The sequence below is a fragment of the Cavia porcellus genome, unplaced genomic scaffold (assembly GCF_034190915.1).
Source record: "Cavia porcellus strain 051 isolate PalLab524CR breed Dunkin Hartley unplaced genomic scaffold, mCavPor4.1 scaffold_2, whole genome shotgun sequence".
NCBI classification, from domain to species: Eukaryota; Metazoa; Chordata; class Mammalia; order Rodentia; family Caviidae; genus Cavia; species Cavia porcellus.
Window position 1 is genome coordinate 40,030,055 of NW_026947485.1, and position 17,866 is coordinate 40,047,920.

General features: G+C 45.4%; 1 long non-coding RNA gene across 8 annotated transcripts in view; it reads right to left on the minus strand.

Annotated features, from left to right (window-relative positions):
• Nucleotides 1–17,866, minus strand: part of LOC101788241 (uncharacterized) — a 69,620-nt gene that overhangs the window by 11,988 nt on the left and 39,766 nt on the right. For 5 of the 8 annotated variants that reach the window (XR_010044917.1, XR_010044918.1, XR_010044904.1 and 2 more), the window contains 3 exons: nucleotides 15,949–16,128; nucleotides 10,093–10,341; nucleotides 4,605–9,475 (listed from right to left, as the gene is read on the minus strand). This is a non-coding gene — a long non-coding RNA (uncharacterized LOC101788241). Of the gene's footprint in view, nucleotides 1–4,604; nucleotides 9,476–10,092; nucleotides 10,342–15,948; nucleotides 16,129–17,866 lie in introns of those variants that run through there. The other 3 variants (XR_010044907.1, XR_010044914.1, XR_010044909.1) reach the window with 2 other exon arrangements.

Consider the following 17,866-nt stretch of genomic DNA (forward strand, 5'->3'; position numbering starts at 1 on the left):
CAACAATGACAGCAGCTGTCAGCCAGAGAGGCTACATGGCATGGTGTTTCCAAGGACTGGCGCTGGGGCCACACTGCCTGGGTTGAATCCTGTCTCTGCAATTTATTGGCATCTGACTTTGGCTACATGGCTTATACCTTCTCTGCCTCTATTGCCTCGTTTGTAGTGGAAGTGTTACAGTACCCCTCTCAGAGCTGTTGTATGAATCATTTGGGTTTTTACAAGTGAAGCACTCTGCAGTGTTAATTATTCATCAGAGCAACAGTGTTGGAGGCACATGGCACAGCCTGCTCTGCATGGGCTGAGCAGCCAGCGGGGAAGGAATTCCAATGTGCCTGCTCAGCTGAGTGGAGCGCAGTGGCCAGAAACAATTCATCCTTTCTGCAACCACAGGGCCTGAGCTCTGCTTTTTGCCATTATGGTCTGTAGTGGAGCTGAGTCAGAAAATCTGTCTGCCCAGGGAAGAGGCTACTAAATACATTTTCCCTGCAGTGCCATTGCATAAGCAGGGAGGTGGCTGCATGGCACCGTGCAGAGGGCATGGCTGAGCTGCTGTCTCTGGAAGGAGGCCTTTCCCCAGGGATGTGGCTCCCAGCCCCCACCTGCATGTCATCTTGTCCAGGAGGGGTCAACCCAGTGTCTTCATAGAAAGATAGTTAGTTCGCAGCCCCTCCCCTTTTGAGGTAGTGTCTTACTGAGTTGCTAAATTGCCCAGGTTGGGGTCAAACTTGCGATCCTCCTGCCTCAGCCTCACAGAATGTTGGGGTTACAGGCATATGCTACCTCACCTGGTAGCATGACTTTTGCATGAGTCTTAAATGGGAATCATTATCCTTTACCTTAAAGGTGTCACTTTTTAAAAAGGGTTATCTTGTATTCTGATATACAAGTGATGCACATTTTATGTAGATAACACCCAAAGAAGATATTCAAATTTCTTATAATTCTACTACTCTGAAATCACAAATGTTTTGTATTTTTGATTTAAACTTTTTTCTCAGCTTTGTGTCCTTATATGTGTATACATTTTCCTATCAGAAATAGCATCATATAGTACATAATGTTTTGCATTTGCCTTACATTTCTTTTCATGTTATTAAATATTCTTCCATGTTGTAGTTCACAATGTCTGCAGTATATAAATATGCCATAAATTATTTAACCAATTTCTGTGGTTGGAAATGTAGATCATTTTCAATGATTTTCTTTCCTTTCATGAACAGTTCTAGTGCATAATCTTACAGGTAAATCTCTACAAATATTCGTGCATATTTCCCTAGGATCATCTCTAAATGCCAGTCAACAGATAGGCGTGCATGGAGGCCTCAGATGCCAACTGCAAGGGTTCCTGGGACATGGCTGCAGAACACAGCTCCCAGAGATAAAAACACAGCTAAGCCATTTGTAGAAAGCTGGGAGCTGGGCAAGGTCACCAAGCACCTTGGAAATCCCTCCACTACTAAAGGAAAGTGGCGGCTAGGACATTCAGGGGACCACGAGAGACCGGGAGGAACCACATGAATAATTCCATGGAAGTGAGTGAACGGCCACACAGAGGAAGAATCAGAATGGACAGGCTCTTTCCAGTTCAAAAACTTTTTTGATTTCAGGGGAGCCCCAGGTTTGCCCACTTGACTGCTGGGTTGTGGGCTGTCATTGCCAGTGAACTGAGCTTCCCAGTGGCAGAATTTGCACTCACCCCTGCATACCACCCCAACCCAGTGATGGGTAAATGCTTGTTGAGCTGATGGGACAGACTCTGCTCCAACTTACAGCTCCACACCTAGCTGACCTGCATTTGCAGATCAAAGCAGCTGGCATTGCACTCTACACTGGAATGTTCCTTCTGGAGGATGCTTGAGCAATATGTACCAAAGGCCTTCACATAGTAGGCACAGTGGTTCACATCTATCATCCCAGCTGCTCAGAGGCTGAGGCAGGAGGATCACAAGTTTGAGGCCAGCCTGGACAATTTAGCAGGATCCTATATTAAAGTTAAAAAAATATATAAAACAGCTGGGATGTAGCCTGGTGGTAGAGTACTCCCTAGATTTAATCCCTAGTACCACACATACACACAGCCTTAAAATATACATACCTCTTGACCATCAGGTCACCCCTAGGAGTATTTTTAAAATAATTCAAGACTTCCAGGAACCGATTCTCACCTGCCTCACATCCTGAGCTCTTTACCACCCTTGACACTGGAAAGGCATTCCGCGCCCATTACTCGCGCTTCCTCCGCATCGCACAGCTCGCATACTTCCTCCTCTGGCAAGCCTACCTGAACCCGAGACAGATCTCTTTCCATTGCACGCTAGAGTCCATTACACACATGACTCATCTGAACTTTCCCACCACAATCCATCTGTGGGTGGGCAGGTAGAAGCGGTAGCTATTCCAGCTTTATCCCTCACTACACCTGGCGGAGTGCAGCACTAACAGCAGGTTCAGAAAGTGTGATGGAGGGGCATGCTTAGGAAAAGGTCACTCTTCTAACGATTCAGACATACCCTGCAGTGCTGTGAAGCTCCATCCTTCCGCCTGCTGACACCGACAGCAGGAATGCACTGTGGAACTGCAGTCTTCAGAGCAGCATTTTCAACCCTACCTTTTGGAACTGTAACCTAAAATTTAGCGGAGTGATCAAGGCACACAAATGGCCTTGAACCCATATGATCTGACATTCAGTTCAAGGCTCAATTCAATAGGAACTAAGTTTCTTCATATTAATTAATACTGTGATATGAACTTGATTATTTACAGCGAATTCACTGCTTTACCATAGTAACTAGCATGCGGGATTTTAACTATACCTCAGGAGTCCACAAGGAAAACAGGCAGACCTTTGTATCTTCTTTTCCATGACCCCAGAAGCAGCACCTTTTTAATAAGGCTGAATTTTTATTGGTAGCTTACTTAATTTTCATTTTTATTTTTTTTAACTAGGATCTCACTATGAAGTGGAGGTTGTCATCAAACTCATGGTGATCTTCCTGCCTCAGTCTCCCAAATGCTGGGATTATAAGCATGGGCCCCAATGCCCAGCTGGTGGCATAGTTAATTACTGATACTTATTTTTTGGTCCTGGGAATTGAATACACGGGCTCCCATGTGCTCCACCACTGAGCTACACATTGTATATTACCAGCTTTTTTCTTTTTTTGAGACAGCATCACAGTAAGTTGCTCAGGCTACTCTTGACTTGGGATCCTCCTGCCTCAGCCTCCCAGGTAGCTGGGATTATAGGAATATGCCACCATGACCAGCTAAATTTGTACTTTTTGACAAGGAAAAATTATTGATAGTTGGCCAGGCTGTACTGATGCAGGAAGCCAGGCTGCAGTCAACTTTCAAGGTACCTAAAACCATCCAAATATTGGAAATAAGAAAGCAGAAGCTCAAAGAGGTCAATTAAGCTGCTCAAAGCTACCCAGCAGAGCCCAGTTTTATTCCTGGACAAGGTGAGAAGCCAAGATTCTTTCCTTCATTTGGGCAAGTTTAACCCTGGCTATGCTGCAGACAGATTCCTAGTGCCCAGGTCTCAGTCAGAATAGCTGGGCTTGGTGCCAGGCATCAGAATTTTTAAAATTTCCCCAGGTGCTGTGAAGGGCAGCCAGGTTGCAGAGGCCTTGGTCTCACACCTTCACCCGACGGGACTCTGAACTCACAGGCGCTGAGAAAGTGGCAGAGGCTCCTGCTCTGAGTCTCCTCAACAGTCTCAGGGGCTTGAGGACAGATGGTGCCCTGGTCTCTCAGTGAAGGCAGAACTCTGGGAGGAGAGGAGGGGCTCCAAAGAGCCTAAGGCTTGGGAAGCTCCCCAAATGACTCTAAAGTGCAGTCAGCATTAAGAATTAGAATCTGGGGATTTAAACAAAATTGCCTCTCCAAGTCAGGACACAGCCCAGAGCAACATGGACCAGCACTCTGTGGGCTCCCACGACACCGTGGGGAGCACAGCGAGGACGGGGACACACACACACACACACACACACACACACACACAAAACCTACACAGGACAGCCCGCTGTGCTGAGATGCCAAACGTTCAGAAAGGATTCATTTGGGCGTTCGGGTCAACTCAATGCTTCCAGCAAATGCGTTGACAAATTTACTTGACATAATCTTTCTTCACAGAAAACGCACAGCACACTTTAGTCTTTGCCTGGAAAAGTGATCTTTAAAAATGTTACAAATGAGGCTCCAGGTGAACGCGGTTCACCGCGGGCTCCAAGAGAATTTAGGGAATAGAAAATGGAATCTGGGAACCTCCATGGTGGGCCCAGGACATACCTGGCCCCTATTCAGAGCAGACAGAGTTGTTGAGGGGGAAACAAAAAAAGTTTAACCATCAGTGCACACTGGGTGTAGGTGAAGGCAGAGAGAGAGAGCTCTGGGAGGAAGCAGGCTGGAGCTGCGGGTGGGCCAGCCCCAGGTCTGGGTGGACTGAGGTGCTTCTCTGAAGTGGTGCCCAAACCTATGCAACCCTTCTCCCTTCCTCTCCCCCAGTGCCTGTACTTCTTGCTAAAGGACAGCGCAGGCACTGAGGGCAATTACAATTAAAGACAAAATCTCCCTTCAAACCAGAGCTCCCCACAAAGGCAGAAGAGAAGGAAAAACTTTTATTATTGAATAAGCATCCAACAGAATGTGACGTGTATCACGGGCAATCTACCAAGTGTCCACAAAGACAGAGAGGAATATTATATCTCAGCATAGCCAAGCAGATCCAATCCATTACTTACACGTCTCGGGATAAACAATCACTCTTCTAGGTAGGAAGACATGGCAGCACCGTTTGCCACAGAGACAGATTTACCTGGCTACTATTTGAGTGGCCATTTGCATTTGCTAATTGCATTTTCTTTTCTTTTTTGGTGCTGAGAATTGAACCCAGGGCCTCAAGCACACCAGGCAAATTGTCTTCCTCTGAGTTACACCCTCAGTGCTTGTTAATTGCCTTCATCCAAAAGAAAAATTGGCTTTTCATCTCTTTATGGCAAGAGGTAGTTTTGGAAGTGGGAGACATAATTAGGCTCCTCTCCTCCCCTAAAACCTTGAGGATGGAGACACTAACTTTCTTGACAATTTCTTCAAAGGAGAGGTTCCCAGGTGTCTGAGAAAGAAGGGTTGAAATTGGAAAGGGGCTTACTGAGGTCTTTAAGAGATACATATATTTCAGAGAGTGACTTCCAATTAAGTAGCTTTCTAAAGCAAGTGATCTCAGAAGAGGGAGTGCTATGGGGGTGGGAGTTCTCCTGTTATTTACGCCTCTCATTTTTAATGTTTATTTGCCCTTACAGATGGCAACTTTGGCCTTCAAGTAGCACCTACCAGGGAAAGGACTGTCCAGCTCCAGGGGCAGCTGGCTATAACATAAGAAAACCCAAGGGGTCGAGTTAAGCTGAATTTGATCTTGCAGCCCTGGGAGATAGCAAGGGTAGACTGGATGTGTTTAGGAACATTCAGCATTTGGGTAGTTTGTGCATTTGGTGAATATTAGCAAGGCTGAGTGGTCCCTCCAATCTCAGAGCTTCTGACCCCTTTGCCTTTTGAGACTTCTGGATCACCTTTGGTGCCCTCCCCAACATGCAGAGTCTGGGTGTCTCAGCAACTTGCAGACAAGAGAATCTGTGGATTGCAGACAGGAGAGTCCTGGTGTGGTTTCCAGGCCGTGGCTTCTTCTTTCCCTCCCCTGCCCAGCATCGCTCACGGCTTCTGCTCTACTCCAATTAGACTCTAACCCACTAGAAGCTGCTGCCAATTCTGTGGAAAGTTCAAATCTTTAGGGACTTCATAAATTAGCCTCTGCTGCTGAGTGTTCTCCAGAGAAGAAAAGAATTGGGGGGTGGGGATGGAGCAAGGGGTTGCAAAGCAGCTCCAGAATGGCTTGCTCCACTCAGGCCCTGAGTGTTAATGTTGCAAACAGTCGGGGCAGAGCCACCAGGAGATGGGGTTCCGGGGGTGCTTCTGGGCAGGTTGGACGTGAGGTGGTGGGAAGGATGGTGATGATGAGGTGCTATGACAGCTGGCAGAGTCTAAACAGCACCTTGAGAGCTAGTGTGTGCTTGCAAGCATGTGGCATGCAGGCCTTTTTATATTTCTGCTAGCAAATCCAGGGTGGGATCTGACACTTAAGCATGCTGTTTGTGTGTGTCTCTGCGAATGAACTGCTTGTGTGCATGTCTGCATGTCACAGGCGTGTGCATGCTCTTGCAGTGTAGGGAGAGGAGTTTCTGCATGGTTCTGCTTGTCATCCTAGCAGTTGATTGGTTCTGATCCTGTTTGCAAACAGGAGGGACCCTGGCTGGGTGATGGATTGATGGGGCCAGGTGATGGGTTGACCTGCTCTCTTCCTCATGGCTCTGGACCGTGCCCCTGTCTCCCATTTCTCCCAGATGAGAACTTGGTGAGCTGTTGCTCCAAACATGCTTCCCTTGCTCCCTTGGCCACACCTGAAGGTCTCTGCCTGGAATCCATCTGCTCTCACTTCGTCTTGCTAAGTGTTGCTCATTCTTCAGGGATGTTGCCTTTTGCAGGAAGCCTTCCCAACTCCCCCAAGTGAGGAAGAGCTCCTGTCAGGGCTCCCACCTACCTTGGTCATGCCTCTACTATAGTACTTGCCACACCCTATTCTAATCCCTTATTTATTTGTCTGTCTCACCCACAAGACCACGACCAAGAGTTTGAGAACAGATTGCATCTTCCCTCCCTGGCTCTCCACCCCCGGCACAGTTCTTGGCAGAGAGTGCATTTGTGAAATGAATGAATGTTGTGTAACAGCACTCTATATTTGGATAGCGCCTTTCTATTCTTCGAGCACTTTCTTATACATTATTCTCAGTGCATCCTCTCAGCAACCTGGCATCACAGGAGAGAAAGGTATTTACCATCACCAGGCCATTGGTGAAGGTGCAAAGGTTGGACTGGGTAACATGGTTCAAGACTCCTCCTTGGTCACTTGGTGCCACAGCCCCACTGGGGAGCTCTCCAGCCAGGTGCAGTCTCCACTATGGAGGCAGGACCCAAAGAGATAAGGTGGCTATGACTCAGGGCAAGATTGGTCATAGGAGCTTTGTCCTAATGTCCCAAAACCAAAGCGCTCGAACCAATATGCTCGAAATTGTATGTGTGTATGTGCATACACATGTGTACATAAAGACATTTATCAGTAATGCCTTTTGCAATGACTTTGGGGACTGACAAATCCAAAACCTTCAGGGCAAACTGGAGACCCAGAAAGACAAATGTTCCTGTCTGAGTCTGCAGGTGGTCTGCTGGAGGCTTATTTCTTAGTTGGGAAGGGTCAGATTGCTTTGCTCTACTTACGCCTTCAATTGATTGGATAAGGCCCACCAACATTGTAAAGGACAACACGATTTGAGACCATATTCATAAGTGAGATAAATCAAACTCACATGTGTAAATACCATATTGTCTCCCTAATGTAAGACACTGAAAGAGCAAATATGATCCAAAATCTACAATAAATACTATGTAAGGGTAAGAAATTTCTCAAAGAGAAAAAATAAGTGGGATGGGGGAAAGGAGAAAAGAAGGAAGGAAAAAAGACATAAACTTGTATATATATGCATAACATAGCTAAAATGACTATACTAATAATTATATTAGTTCTTGGAAAAGAATAGTTAATATTCATGATTGGATCAATTTTACAAGTCTGTATCTGGTAATCTAAACAGCCCTTCTGAAGATAACAATATGCAGTATTACGACCATTATTAAATTCCTGTCATCTTGTTTTTTGTTTGCATGTTTTTTGGCTTTTTGAGACAAGGTCTCACCATGAAGTTCAGGCTGGCCTTGAACTTACTTTGTAGCCCAGGCTGGCCTTGAACTCACAACAATCCTCCTGCCTCAGCCTTTTGAGTGCTGGGATTATAGACTTGCACCATCATGCCCGGTTCTTACCATGTTGTTTTGAAAACCTATACTCTTGTTGTTTGGGGTTTGTTGTTGTTGCTTCTGGTTTGTCTCTTTTGCTTTTTGTTTTTCTTCTTCTGTCTTTTTTTTCTCTTAGAAAAACAACAACAACAATAAAAAAAATTGTGAAGGACAATCTGGTTCCTCAAAGCCCAGAAATTTAAATGTTACCCTTATCAACACCCCAACACATATACCATAAAAACACCTGGAAAAATGTTTTTAACTGTCTGGGCACTATGTTCTGGACAGTTTGATTCAAAAATTAACCACTGAAGTAAGGGATCCCTAGAATCTTCTTGGGGATGCAGGGAAGGCAAAACAAATTGCTCAGTCTGAAACACTACTTCAGCTGTCTTAGCTCTCTTTATAAGGAAACAGGTGAAATAGATAGAGGAATTCATGGATGGACAGGAGGATGGATGGATGGATGGGAAGAGGAGGAGGGTGAACTTATATGTGGGAAGGATGGATGAATGGATAAAGGATGGATGGATAGTGGGTAAATAGATGGGTGAATAAGAAGTTACTGACAATTAGTAACTTTTCAGTTAGTATTTTCAAACACACAAAACTAGAGAATGACATACCAGAAAGGTCAATTTATCCGTGTCTCTGAATTTGGATAATGACACACAGAGGAGTGACATCCTAAGGATTACACGTGGGCAGAGGTGTTATTGTCTTCCAGTCTGATTACAGGCACTACTCAGAACTGAGGTGTGTGTATACTCTACCAGGTGGGGCATAAGATTCAGGAACAAATGTGCTCTGACGTCACAGGGGCTCTACGTATCCCAGGCTTACTGTGTGTTCACAGTATGTCTAGCTTAGGTGTGTGGAGTCTCTACAGCATATCCTCCTTTGACATTTCATGTGGCTCCATGGCCCCTGCATCAGGAGGAAAGAGTGAGTTGATATTTCAAGTGAAGCTCTTCCATATCTCATCTTGGAAGCAAGATCTGCCACTCCTACCAGCCATGTGGCCCCAAATAATCAAAGAGGTCTAGAAATGCTGGTGAGAATGTGGATCTTTGAGGAGAAACAAAAATTTGTGCTATAGAGTAGTTTGATATATCTTTTGGGATTCCAGTATTTCATTTTTTACACCTTCCAACCAAGAGGGTTGCCCCCAAATACCCGAGTCCCAAGTTTCTCCCTTAGGCTCTCAGAATCTCCAGTGGGTCTGAGTTGACATTGCACAGAGGCCTCCACTCTTCACATTGCAGAACTCAGTGCTGTGTTGGGGGCATTTTGCAGGAATGTTTCTTCCAGCTAACCCAGTGGAGGTGGGATCACTTGCTGCCATTTTGACCTAAAGCACAGCAACATTGCCCCAGAAAAATGTTGTGTCTGGCCTTCTCACTATTATCCAGTTGTCTTGATTACTTTTCTCTCATTGAGATAAAGTACTCGATTCCCAAAGTGAAGCAAGTAAATCCTTCTTTAGCTTAGTTTTTGGAGGTTTCAGTCTATACTCAGCTGGTCCCAAGGCAGGGTGGCATGGATGAGGGGCAGCTGTTCATGGTACCTGTAAGAGACAAGAGTGGACGGGCCAAAGAGAAAGGCAGCCTCCTTCCTTCCCTTACATTGCATGCTGGCTACCCATCCCTGGGTGGGTGCAGCATTCACACTGCCAGTCCCAGCACTAGACAACAAATCAACCACAAACACTAGATTCATCTGCCTCCATGACTGCATGAGGCTTTGGGGGGACATCTAAACAAAGCACAACACCAGTATCTTCAACAGTAGTGTCTGTGTTTTCAGACTTATTTCTTCCATGGTGTGGTTTGTTCATAAGTATTGATCAAATACTATGGCAGTGATCAGAATTTCATAGGTCAGCATCACCAGCACCTTACAAATTGTTTATTTCCTTTGAAACTCCTTGCCTGTCCTTGGAACAAAATGCCACCAAGGATCCAGCCAGGTTGGAATTGCTGAACTCCCCAAAGGCAATAATAATTAAAGCATTCATTTCTAGTGGCATTGATGTCCTTTATATAAATTTAAGTAGAATTTTTTATTAAAATAGCTGAGAACAAAGAATATCAAATTAAGATATCAACAAATACTAACTTGAAACAAGATATACAGTTGGAGTTAAATTCAAAGAAATATAAATATGTAAGAAAAAGTTGATACCTTAATTACCAGAGCTTTCATCCTTTATTTATTTAGTCCTGGTTCCTCTCTAGACTTCAGTAGAGTCAACAGACTGAATATTTTAGCTTTCTTAGGTACTGTCAGATTTGACCAGAGTTCAGGTCTGCAGCTTCCCGCCAGCCTTGATTTTTGATGTCTCATTAAGGACTCTCTCTTGATCCCTTACAACTTCTCTGAAGAAGGTGTTGGCTTCTCCTGATTTTCCTTGTCCTAGCTCCACTTTTTAGTCTGCAGATAGAAAGACAGAAAAATTATAGTGAAGTATGATGTTTCCAGAATGGTTGAAACTCCTGATTGCCTTTTTCAGAATCAGCAGGAGGACTTTCTTTTCTTGAATTCCTGTGTCAGCCTTATCCTTTGTTGAGTTTCTTATCAGTAATCTCCACAGAAAGGTCCTTTAGCAACCAGGTCCCTGACAAGGTTAGATTGTAAACTGACCCTTTATGTCACTGACTTTACAAAGCCTGCTCTTTGGAAGGTACAAAGCAGGTCATTCCATAACATGAGTTTTAAAGTGCTTTTAAGCAGAAAGTGACACAAAGCAACTTCTACCTGAGTCTCCCTGTGTGCTCAGCAAGATCTCAGAGGATGTGAAAATCAGAAAATGCTGAAGGAGCTTTCAGCCAGTATAGATGGAGGCACGTGGAGAGTCAGGTACAAAGCACTCTGGTCCAGATGCCACAGAGTTGACGCCACCAGCATCATGTGGCTCATCATTGCTGGGTTAGGACCACCTGTGACGAAAGCCCTGTTTTCTGGTATTAAGCAGGTTCTGAGGATCTGAATCCTGCTATCAGCAATCAGGGTCAGAGTGGATTCTGGCACCAGGTCGCCCATGCCTTTGACCATGGTACAAAAAAAGACATTTGGAAGGTGCAAAGGGTGAAGTTTAGGAAAGCCACAGAGTGGAGTCCTCATCAGGAGGTATCAGAGAGGGAAGACCAGCTGCTGGAATGTGCTGGGTTCTGGCAGGAAGTCATTCTTGTTGGGGGCATTGTTGGGTTGTGATGGTTGACTGACTGTGTCAACTTGAGAGGTTTAGGAGTTTAATGAAATTGGCTCAGCAATTCTACACCCTAGGGTGCAGAAGACCCACCTAAGGTGGTTTGTCTCCTGGATGGTGTAAACGGGAAGTGAGGAAGGACACATATGCTTCTATTCTTTACAGGGGCTCAGTCCTCGCCTTTACCTTGTATGTCATCTCCTGGCTTCCAGAGCACTCACTGGCTTCTGTTGTAGACTATTCAGCCTTCTGGTGAAGATGCTTCAAGTTCTGCTGAGAATCCTTCAGACTTCCAGCATAGACTCCCTTCAGCCTTCTGACAGAGACCCATTGGCCTCCTGATATGGACTTAATGGGGCACTGCAGTGAGCTCTAGGCCTTGGACCAAAACCTTCGGTCTCCAGTGTGCAGATCCTTTCTGTGCGCTTTCCTGTCCAGCTCTGTGGCCGACTGTCATAAGTCAATCTTATCATTTCTTATACATTTGTACATCTTATGTTATATCTGTTTCTCTAGTAAAACAATATATTGAGGGAGGTTTAATATATGGGAAAGGCTTGGAAAAGTCTTTGAATGACCTATGAATAGAATTCTTCTCCTTAGTAAAATTGAACCAAAGTGGTTAATGAAGTCGCTCTTGTCAATACAATGTAGTATTCAAATTATACCTCAATTTTGAGACCACAACTGCTCTGGGAGATGGCATGAAAACTGCTTGTGGGTGCTGTACATACAAAAATCATTACCACTTATTGAGTGCTTGTTGAGAGCCAGGTACCCTGAGAAACTTTTACTTCATTATCCTATGTATTGCAATACACAGTTCAATCTTCCAAGGGCTTCACATGTTTGAGTACAACTGGTGGAGGCAGAGGTCGGGTGCCAGTTTCTCCCGGTGGTGCAGGCCACTTGGAAAAGAAAGACTCTGCTTTCTCAGGTATTTGATCTTTGGTTTCCCCACTACCCACTGCCAAGGTGAAGAGCCCTGTCCCAGACCCAGGCTGTACGCAGGCTGGCTTGCTCATGAGGATTGCCCTGAGCACTGTGCTGTGTGCTTATCACTCTGTTATCCTGTTTTAGCCTCACCTTACCTCTATGGGGGAGAATAATATTTTTGACCCCATTTCTCTTCTTTCTTTTCTGCCTGCCAGGGCTGGGGTGGCTTTCCTTGGCCATGCCTTTCCACCACGCAGTTTCTACCTTGAAGCCAACCACCGATGGACTGCACACACTGAAACCGTGAGTCAAAACATAGCTCTCCTCCTTTAAATTGTGAGTGTTGGGCATCTGTCCCAGTGACAGAGAAGTGACTAGTGAACCATGGACCATACTGTGTTCTGTCTCTGCTTTCTTGGTCCTGGCTAGGTGTTTCATACTTGAGAGACTGAACACATTGAAGGCATCAGGCAGACTTAAGAGGATCTGAAGAATCATGGAAGAGTGTCAATTACTCTTAAAAACTGATCATTAGGGCCAGGGATTCAGCTCAGCAGCATAAGGCCTTGCCTGGCAAGCATGAGGTCATGAATTTGATCCCCGGTACAAAAGAAAAAGAAAAAAGAAAAAAAGAATTGATCATTAAGCAGACAAGCAAATAAAATAAAATAAAAGGATGTATCAGTCAGCTTGCTGCCATAACATAATACCATGACTGGGTGGGTTAAACAACCAAAATCCATATTCTCACAATTTTGGGGTCTGTAAGTTCAAGATCCAGGATTGGTTCCTGGTGATCCCTCTCTCCCCAGCTCACAGTGTGTCATCACGTGGTCTTTTGTATGTGCATACTCATCCTTGTTGTGTGCCCACATTTCCTCTTCCTCTGAGGACATGAGATTGGTTATGGCCTCATCCTTATGCTATATAACCAAAATAATCCCCTAAAGGTGCTATCTCCAAAGACAGTCACTTTCAGGTTAAGACTTCAACATAGTAGTTTTGAAGAGGCACAATTCAATCCACAACATGGATTCTTTAGAGTGCTGTGTTCTTTGTTCTTCTAACAGCAGCCCTACAGCAACGGGCGCAGTCAGCCGCAACACGGGTGGCAGTCCCTCTCTGCAAGGCTTGGGCTAGACACTTCCTCCCAGGAAACCACATCAATGAGAGACCACAGCTCCAGTGAGAATTCAGCAAAGGCTTTTTGCCAGAACATGACTGCAGACTCCTGCAGCTCTGTATAACCCAACATTTGCATGTAATTTTCACTTCAGCTAAAGCTTTTAAATGTAAAATCTAGTGTCTGAAGCCACATTCCGCTATCTGATCAGAGTATCACTAAATGCTAAAAGTCATATTTACCAAGAGTCCTCAAGGCTAAGAGAGCTCCATTTTTTTTTTTCCATATACAATACTGATTCCTTTGATCCCATCTCTGTACCTGGGATAGGAGCCATTATATATTGGCAAAGTAGTTCTTAAACAAGCGTAATGAAAACAAGAAGGAGGGAGAAGCAGAAGCAGGAGCAGGAGGAAGAGGAAGAGGAAAAGGAAGAGAAAGGAAAAAGAGAGGAAAGAGAAAGAAGGAGAAGGAAAAGGAGGAGAAGGAGAAGAAGGAAAAATCAGCCCCAGTGTGTAGCATTTGTGTGTCTAGGGAGTAAACACTCCCACCATAACCAGCTCAGTCTACCTGCGGTTTACAAGCTGGCTCACAAAGTGAATATTTTTCACTAGGCTCCATCCGCTTCTGTGGATGCTCGAGCAAACCACTACTCGTCTCTCTTATGTTGTAGAAATCCAATTAGTAGATTCTCATCTGGGCTGGGGATCTGGGATCTTGATCAAAATGAAGTAGAATGGCTCTCCAGGACTCAGTCTCACAGTCTCATTTCCATTCTCACTGTACTTTACCCTAAGCACTGGCCACAAATCCATGGACATCTTCTACATGCTTCCTAATAGAATTTCCCATCCACTGGAGGTCAGAGTACCCCACACTGACCGTGGGAATTCGCCTGGGACCTGGTTCTGCATAGGTGAATAAAAACCGAAGAACAAGTGGAGATTGGGGTGATGCCAGGTACAAACACCGCCTGGCATCTAGACTTTGTTTAGAACTGGACATCTCTGCTTTTTGCTCAGTGAAGGCAGTGGGGGCTTTAACAGATGCTTCCTACCTGACTCTTGCTGATAGCAGGTAGTTAATAATGTCCAAGTGCTCCTTGGGGCTTGGGTGGCTGTCTACCTTCCTTGTGTGATGTGTCTAGGAAGCTTCCTCCCCAGAGGCAGAAGTGCAGAGTCCCATGGGACACTGAATGGTTCTAATTCTAAGTTTATGGCCAGCGTGTGGCATTTCAGCAGAAAATGGTGATCTGGAAACAGACATGGGAGAAAACTGGGCTTGGAACTAACACATCCCACCAAAGAAGTGGCAATCACTCCCTTCAGCTTGACAGTTTCTAGGGCACCTGGCACAGGGGGGAGGAGCCATACAGCATCAGAGTGGTCCCCCATCTCCCTCCCCATCAGGCCAGGCTTGCAGGGAGGGAAGAATCCTCTTGTGCCTAACGGAGGTGCTCCTTCTCTCCCTTCCTCTGCAGCCCACTCTCCAGAGCATTCCTAGGTGCTGGCTGAGCCAGCTGAGGCAGTCATGATAATACTAATAGGCTGATTTAAGAGAAGAGTTGAGCCCACTGGACCTTGGGGAACGGACTCGACTCGTGCTGTGCTTTGGCAGATAACGAGCTTCCGTGAGGCTCACATATCCTGACTTCCTCCTTGGCTGTATTCTTGTTTTATATGCTGAAGGCATAAATCTATGCTTTATATGCTGGAGGAACCTTTCTGTTTGGGACTAGAGAGAGGCAGACTGAACAGCCCTGTTATTTGGTGCTCTGTGGACTGCTTTCCTCGCTGGCTGGCTACTGGATCATAGGCTGCTGCCAGCTGTCCACATCTAGATCAGATTGTTCCAGGGCTTGGTCTCTAGTGACTTAATGTCCAAGTATGTGTCAGAGGTCCCCATTAATCATCCTGTAGGTGATTCAGGGGACAGACATATGTGCTGCAGATGACACCCTTGCATGGGTGTCCCATTGGCTCAGGGTTACAGGTAATCCCCATCCACCAGCTATAATTCCACTTCTTCTTCCGCACAAAGGGGCATATCAGAATGCACTTGCCTAGTGTTAAAGGGGTTCACTGAGTCTGTCTGAATTGACGATCAAATCCTCAATCACTTGAAAATAATTTATCAGTAGCTAGTTGTGGATGACACACCTCGCCCATGTGCCAGACACACAGCCTGTCAGGACAGTGCTGTGGAGGAAACATTGGGCATGACGATGCCAGGGAAATCAGTTATGAAATGAAGGATGGTGCCAATTAGTTGGTTGTTTTATCTGACCAGGCCAAAGAATTGATTGGAGAGAACATTTTGTCCACACTAAGTGAATTGGCCAGTGATGTTGGCATTGTGCAGACATAGCTTGAGTATTAAGAATGCGAGCTTATTATCAATCATCAAATCAAGGAATATTAGTCTGGAAAGAACCACCAGAGATATTGAAAACATTTCCCTCAGGTCACACAGATGAGGAAAGCAAAGAATGGCCAGGTTAAAAGATTTGCTTAAGGACGCACGACACAATCGTTAACCATTGTTTTAGAAAAGAGGTCAGTGCGGGCACATCCTCACAACACAACATTTTTAACATTTTTTGTAGCTATTTCAGAATCGAGATGCCTACCGAATGGCGTTGCCTGCTTGCTAAAAGTAGACAAGAATTTGAGAAACACGCTGTGGTGTAATTGCTCATTGCTCAAACTTGCTGCTGACGCGTTCGCCCTCCATCACTCCCTTACCAGCTCCAGGGGTGGCATGCGTTACTTACCGGCTCTTTTCCCCAGTTTGTCCTGTCCTCTCCAGCTGAGCTGGGCCACAGGATGTAGTGACATCACCTCTGCACATCCCCATTTCCTTGCGGGTGAGGCTCTGAGGTGAAGTCCCCTGTGGGATGCCCTGGACAGAGGCATAGGCTTCATGTCAGCAAGACGGAAATAAATCAAAGACCCTGTGAGATCAAAAGGAGTCGATGGAACTCCTTTTTGTAAAATAGGGCCCTCCTACGTAGCCCACAACTGGCACTGAACTTGCTATTGTACATTGTTGCTTAGGCTGGCCTCAAACTCACAATCCTCCTGCCTTGACTTCATAAGAACTAGACTTCATCTTTTAAAGAAAAAACAACTCTTTAAGACCACACTTTAGGTGTTGAGGGTGGGGTGGTATCTCATGAAAAAATCGTCCTTGGGATCTGGGCCCCTGAACATTCACTTAACTGTGAAATGCACTTTTTAAAAAAGCTTTTATGTTTATTAGGACTAATTTGTGGTATACTATGATTACACTCATCGTGGGCAGTTAGTACCTGTACAAAACACATCTTAACTCCTTTTGCTTCCCATTCTCCCCTCCTTCTTTCACATCCTTTCCTCTATCTCCTGGTTCCCTTTCCATTTGCAAAAGTGAATTGCACTTTTTTACTGACTTCGGGTCCCTGAGCCTTGAAATGTCTCTCCTTTGAGTTGGACAGTTTGGTGGTGGTCCCTTTCAACACCTATTCTCAAGTCAGTTTCTGAGGTCTGGAGGATGCTCTGCTGAAGGCTGGTGGTGGAAGGAGCTAGGCTTGGTCCTGTCACTGCCCAGTATAAGATTTTAGTGGCTCTGCTCTCCCCCGGGCACAGGTTCAGGGGCAGTCCTTGGCATGGACAGAGAGCCCTTAGGCTTGGGGGCCAAAATCAGCCCTTTGTCGCAGATGAGCTTTGGGACTGGCCCTCCACCCCACAGCTCACCTCCTTCTTCTCCCCTAAATTTACGTAGTGAAGAGCTCCAGGCCTCATGGGGGCAGAGAAGCAGGGAAGACAGAGCTGCAGAATGAGATCCTGGAACAACTCCTGTCCCATGCTGGCCCATGACAAATACAAGGGGAGGGAAAGACCAAGAGCTTGAGCGTGGGTTCTGGGTCACTAGGAGCGCCCCTTCTTCTTGTGGTTGATGTATTGTTGAGAAAACATCATGGGAGCCTTGCCTTTCTTAGTCTTTCTCCTTCCTGTCTTTGCTACAAGGCTACAGACACATACGCACAGTCATGTACGTGTACAGGGACATTCCACCCTGTCACATGCATACCAGTCATCCATTCTTGGCTACTAGGTTCATATTCTGGAAAGCCCTAGTGGCAGAAGAATTCATGGCTGAAGGATTTAAGACTTTAAGGGATAGCAAAGCCAAGAGAACAAATGTGAGGGGTGGTTTAATATTTATGATTGATTTTATATTCAGGAAAGAACACAATCCAAGCGCACACCAAACAAAGCATGTTTTAGCCCTGCATCATATGTTGCTGGTAGAGGCATGAACTGGTTCAGACAAGCTAGTGAGCAAACTGACAACGTGTCTATAGGTGGGAATGCACCCTCTCCGTGACCCTGCAACCCACACATGGGGCCTCCTCTAGAGAAGCACGTTCAAGAATGTTTGCTGCAGAATCACTTGTGACAGTGACGAATTCAAAACAAAAAACAATTTTGTCTTAGCCCATTTTCCATTGCTGTAAAAATACCTGAGCCAGGGTCATTCAAAAGAATAGAGGTTTATTTAGCTCATGGTTTCTGAGGCTGGAAAATTCAAGAGGAGGGTGCTGACATCTGCATGGCATTTGATGTCTTAGTCACTTTCCTCATCTCTGGGCCACTGACACTCACAACTTACAGGAGAAGAGATTTGAAATTTCAGTTCTTGCATGGTTA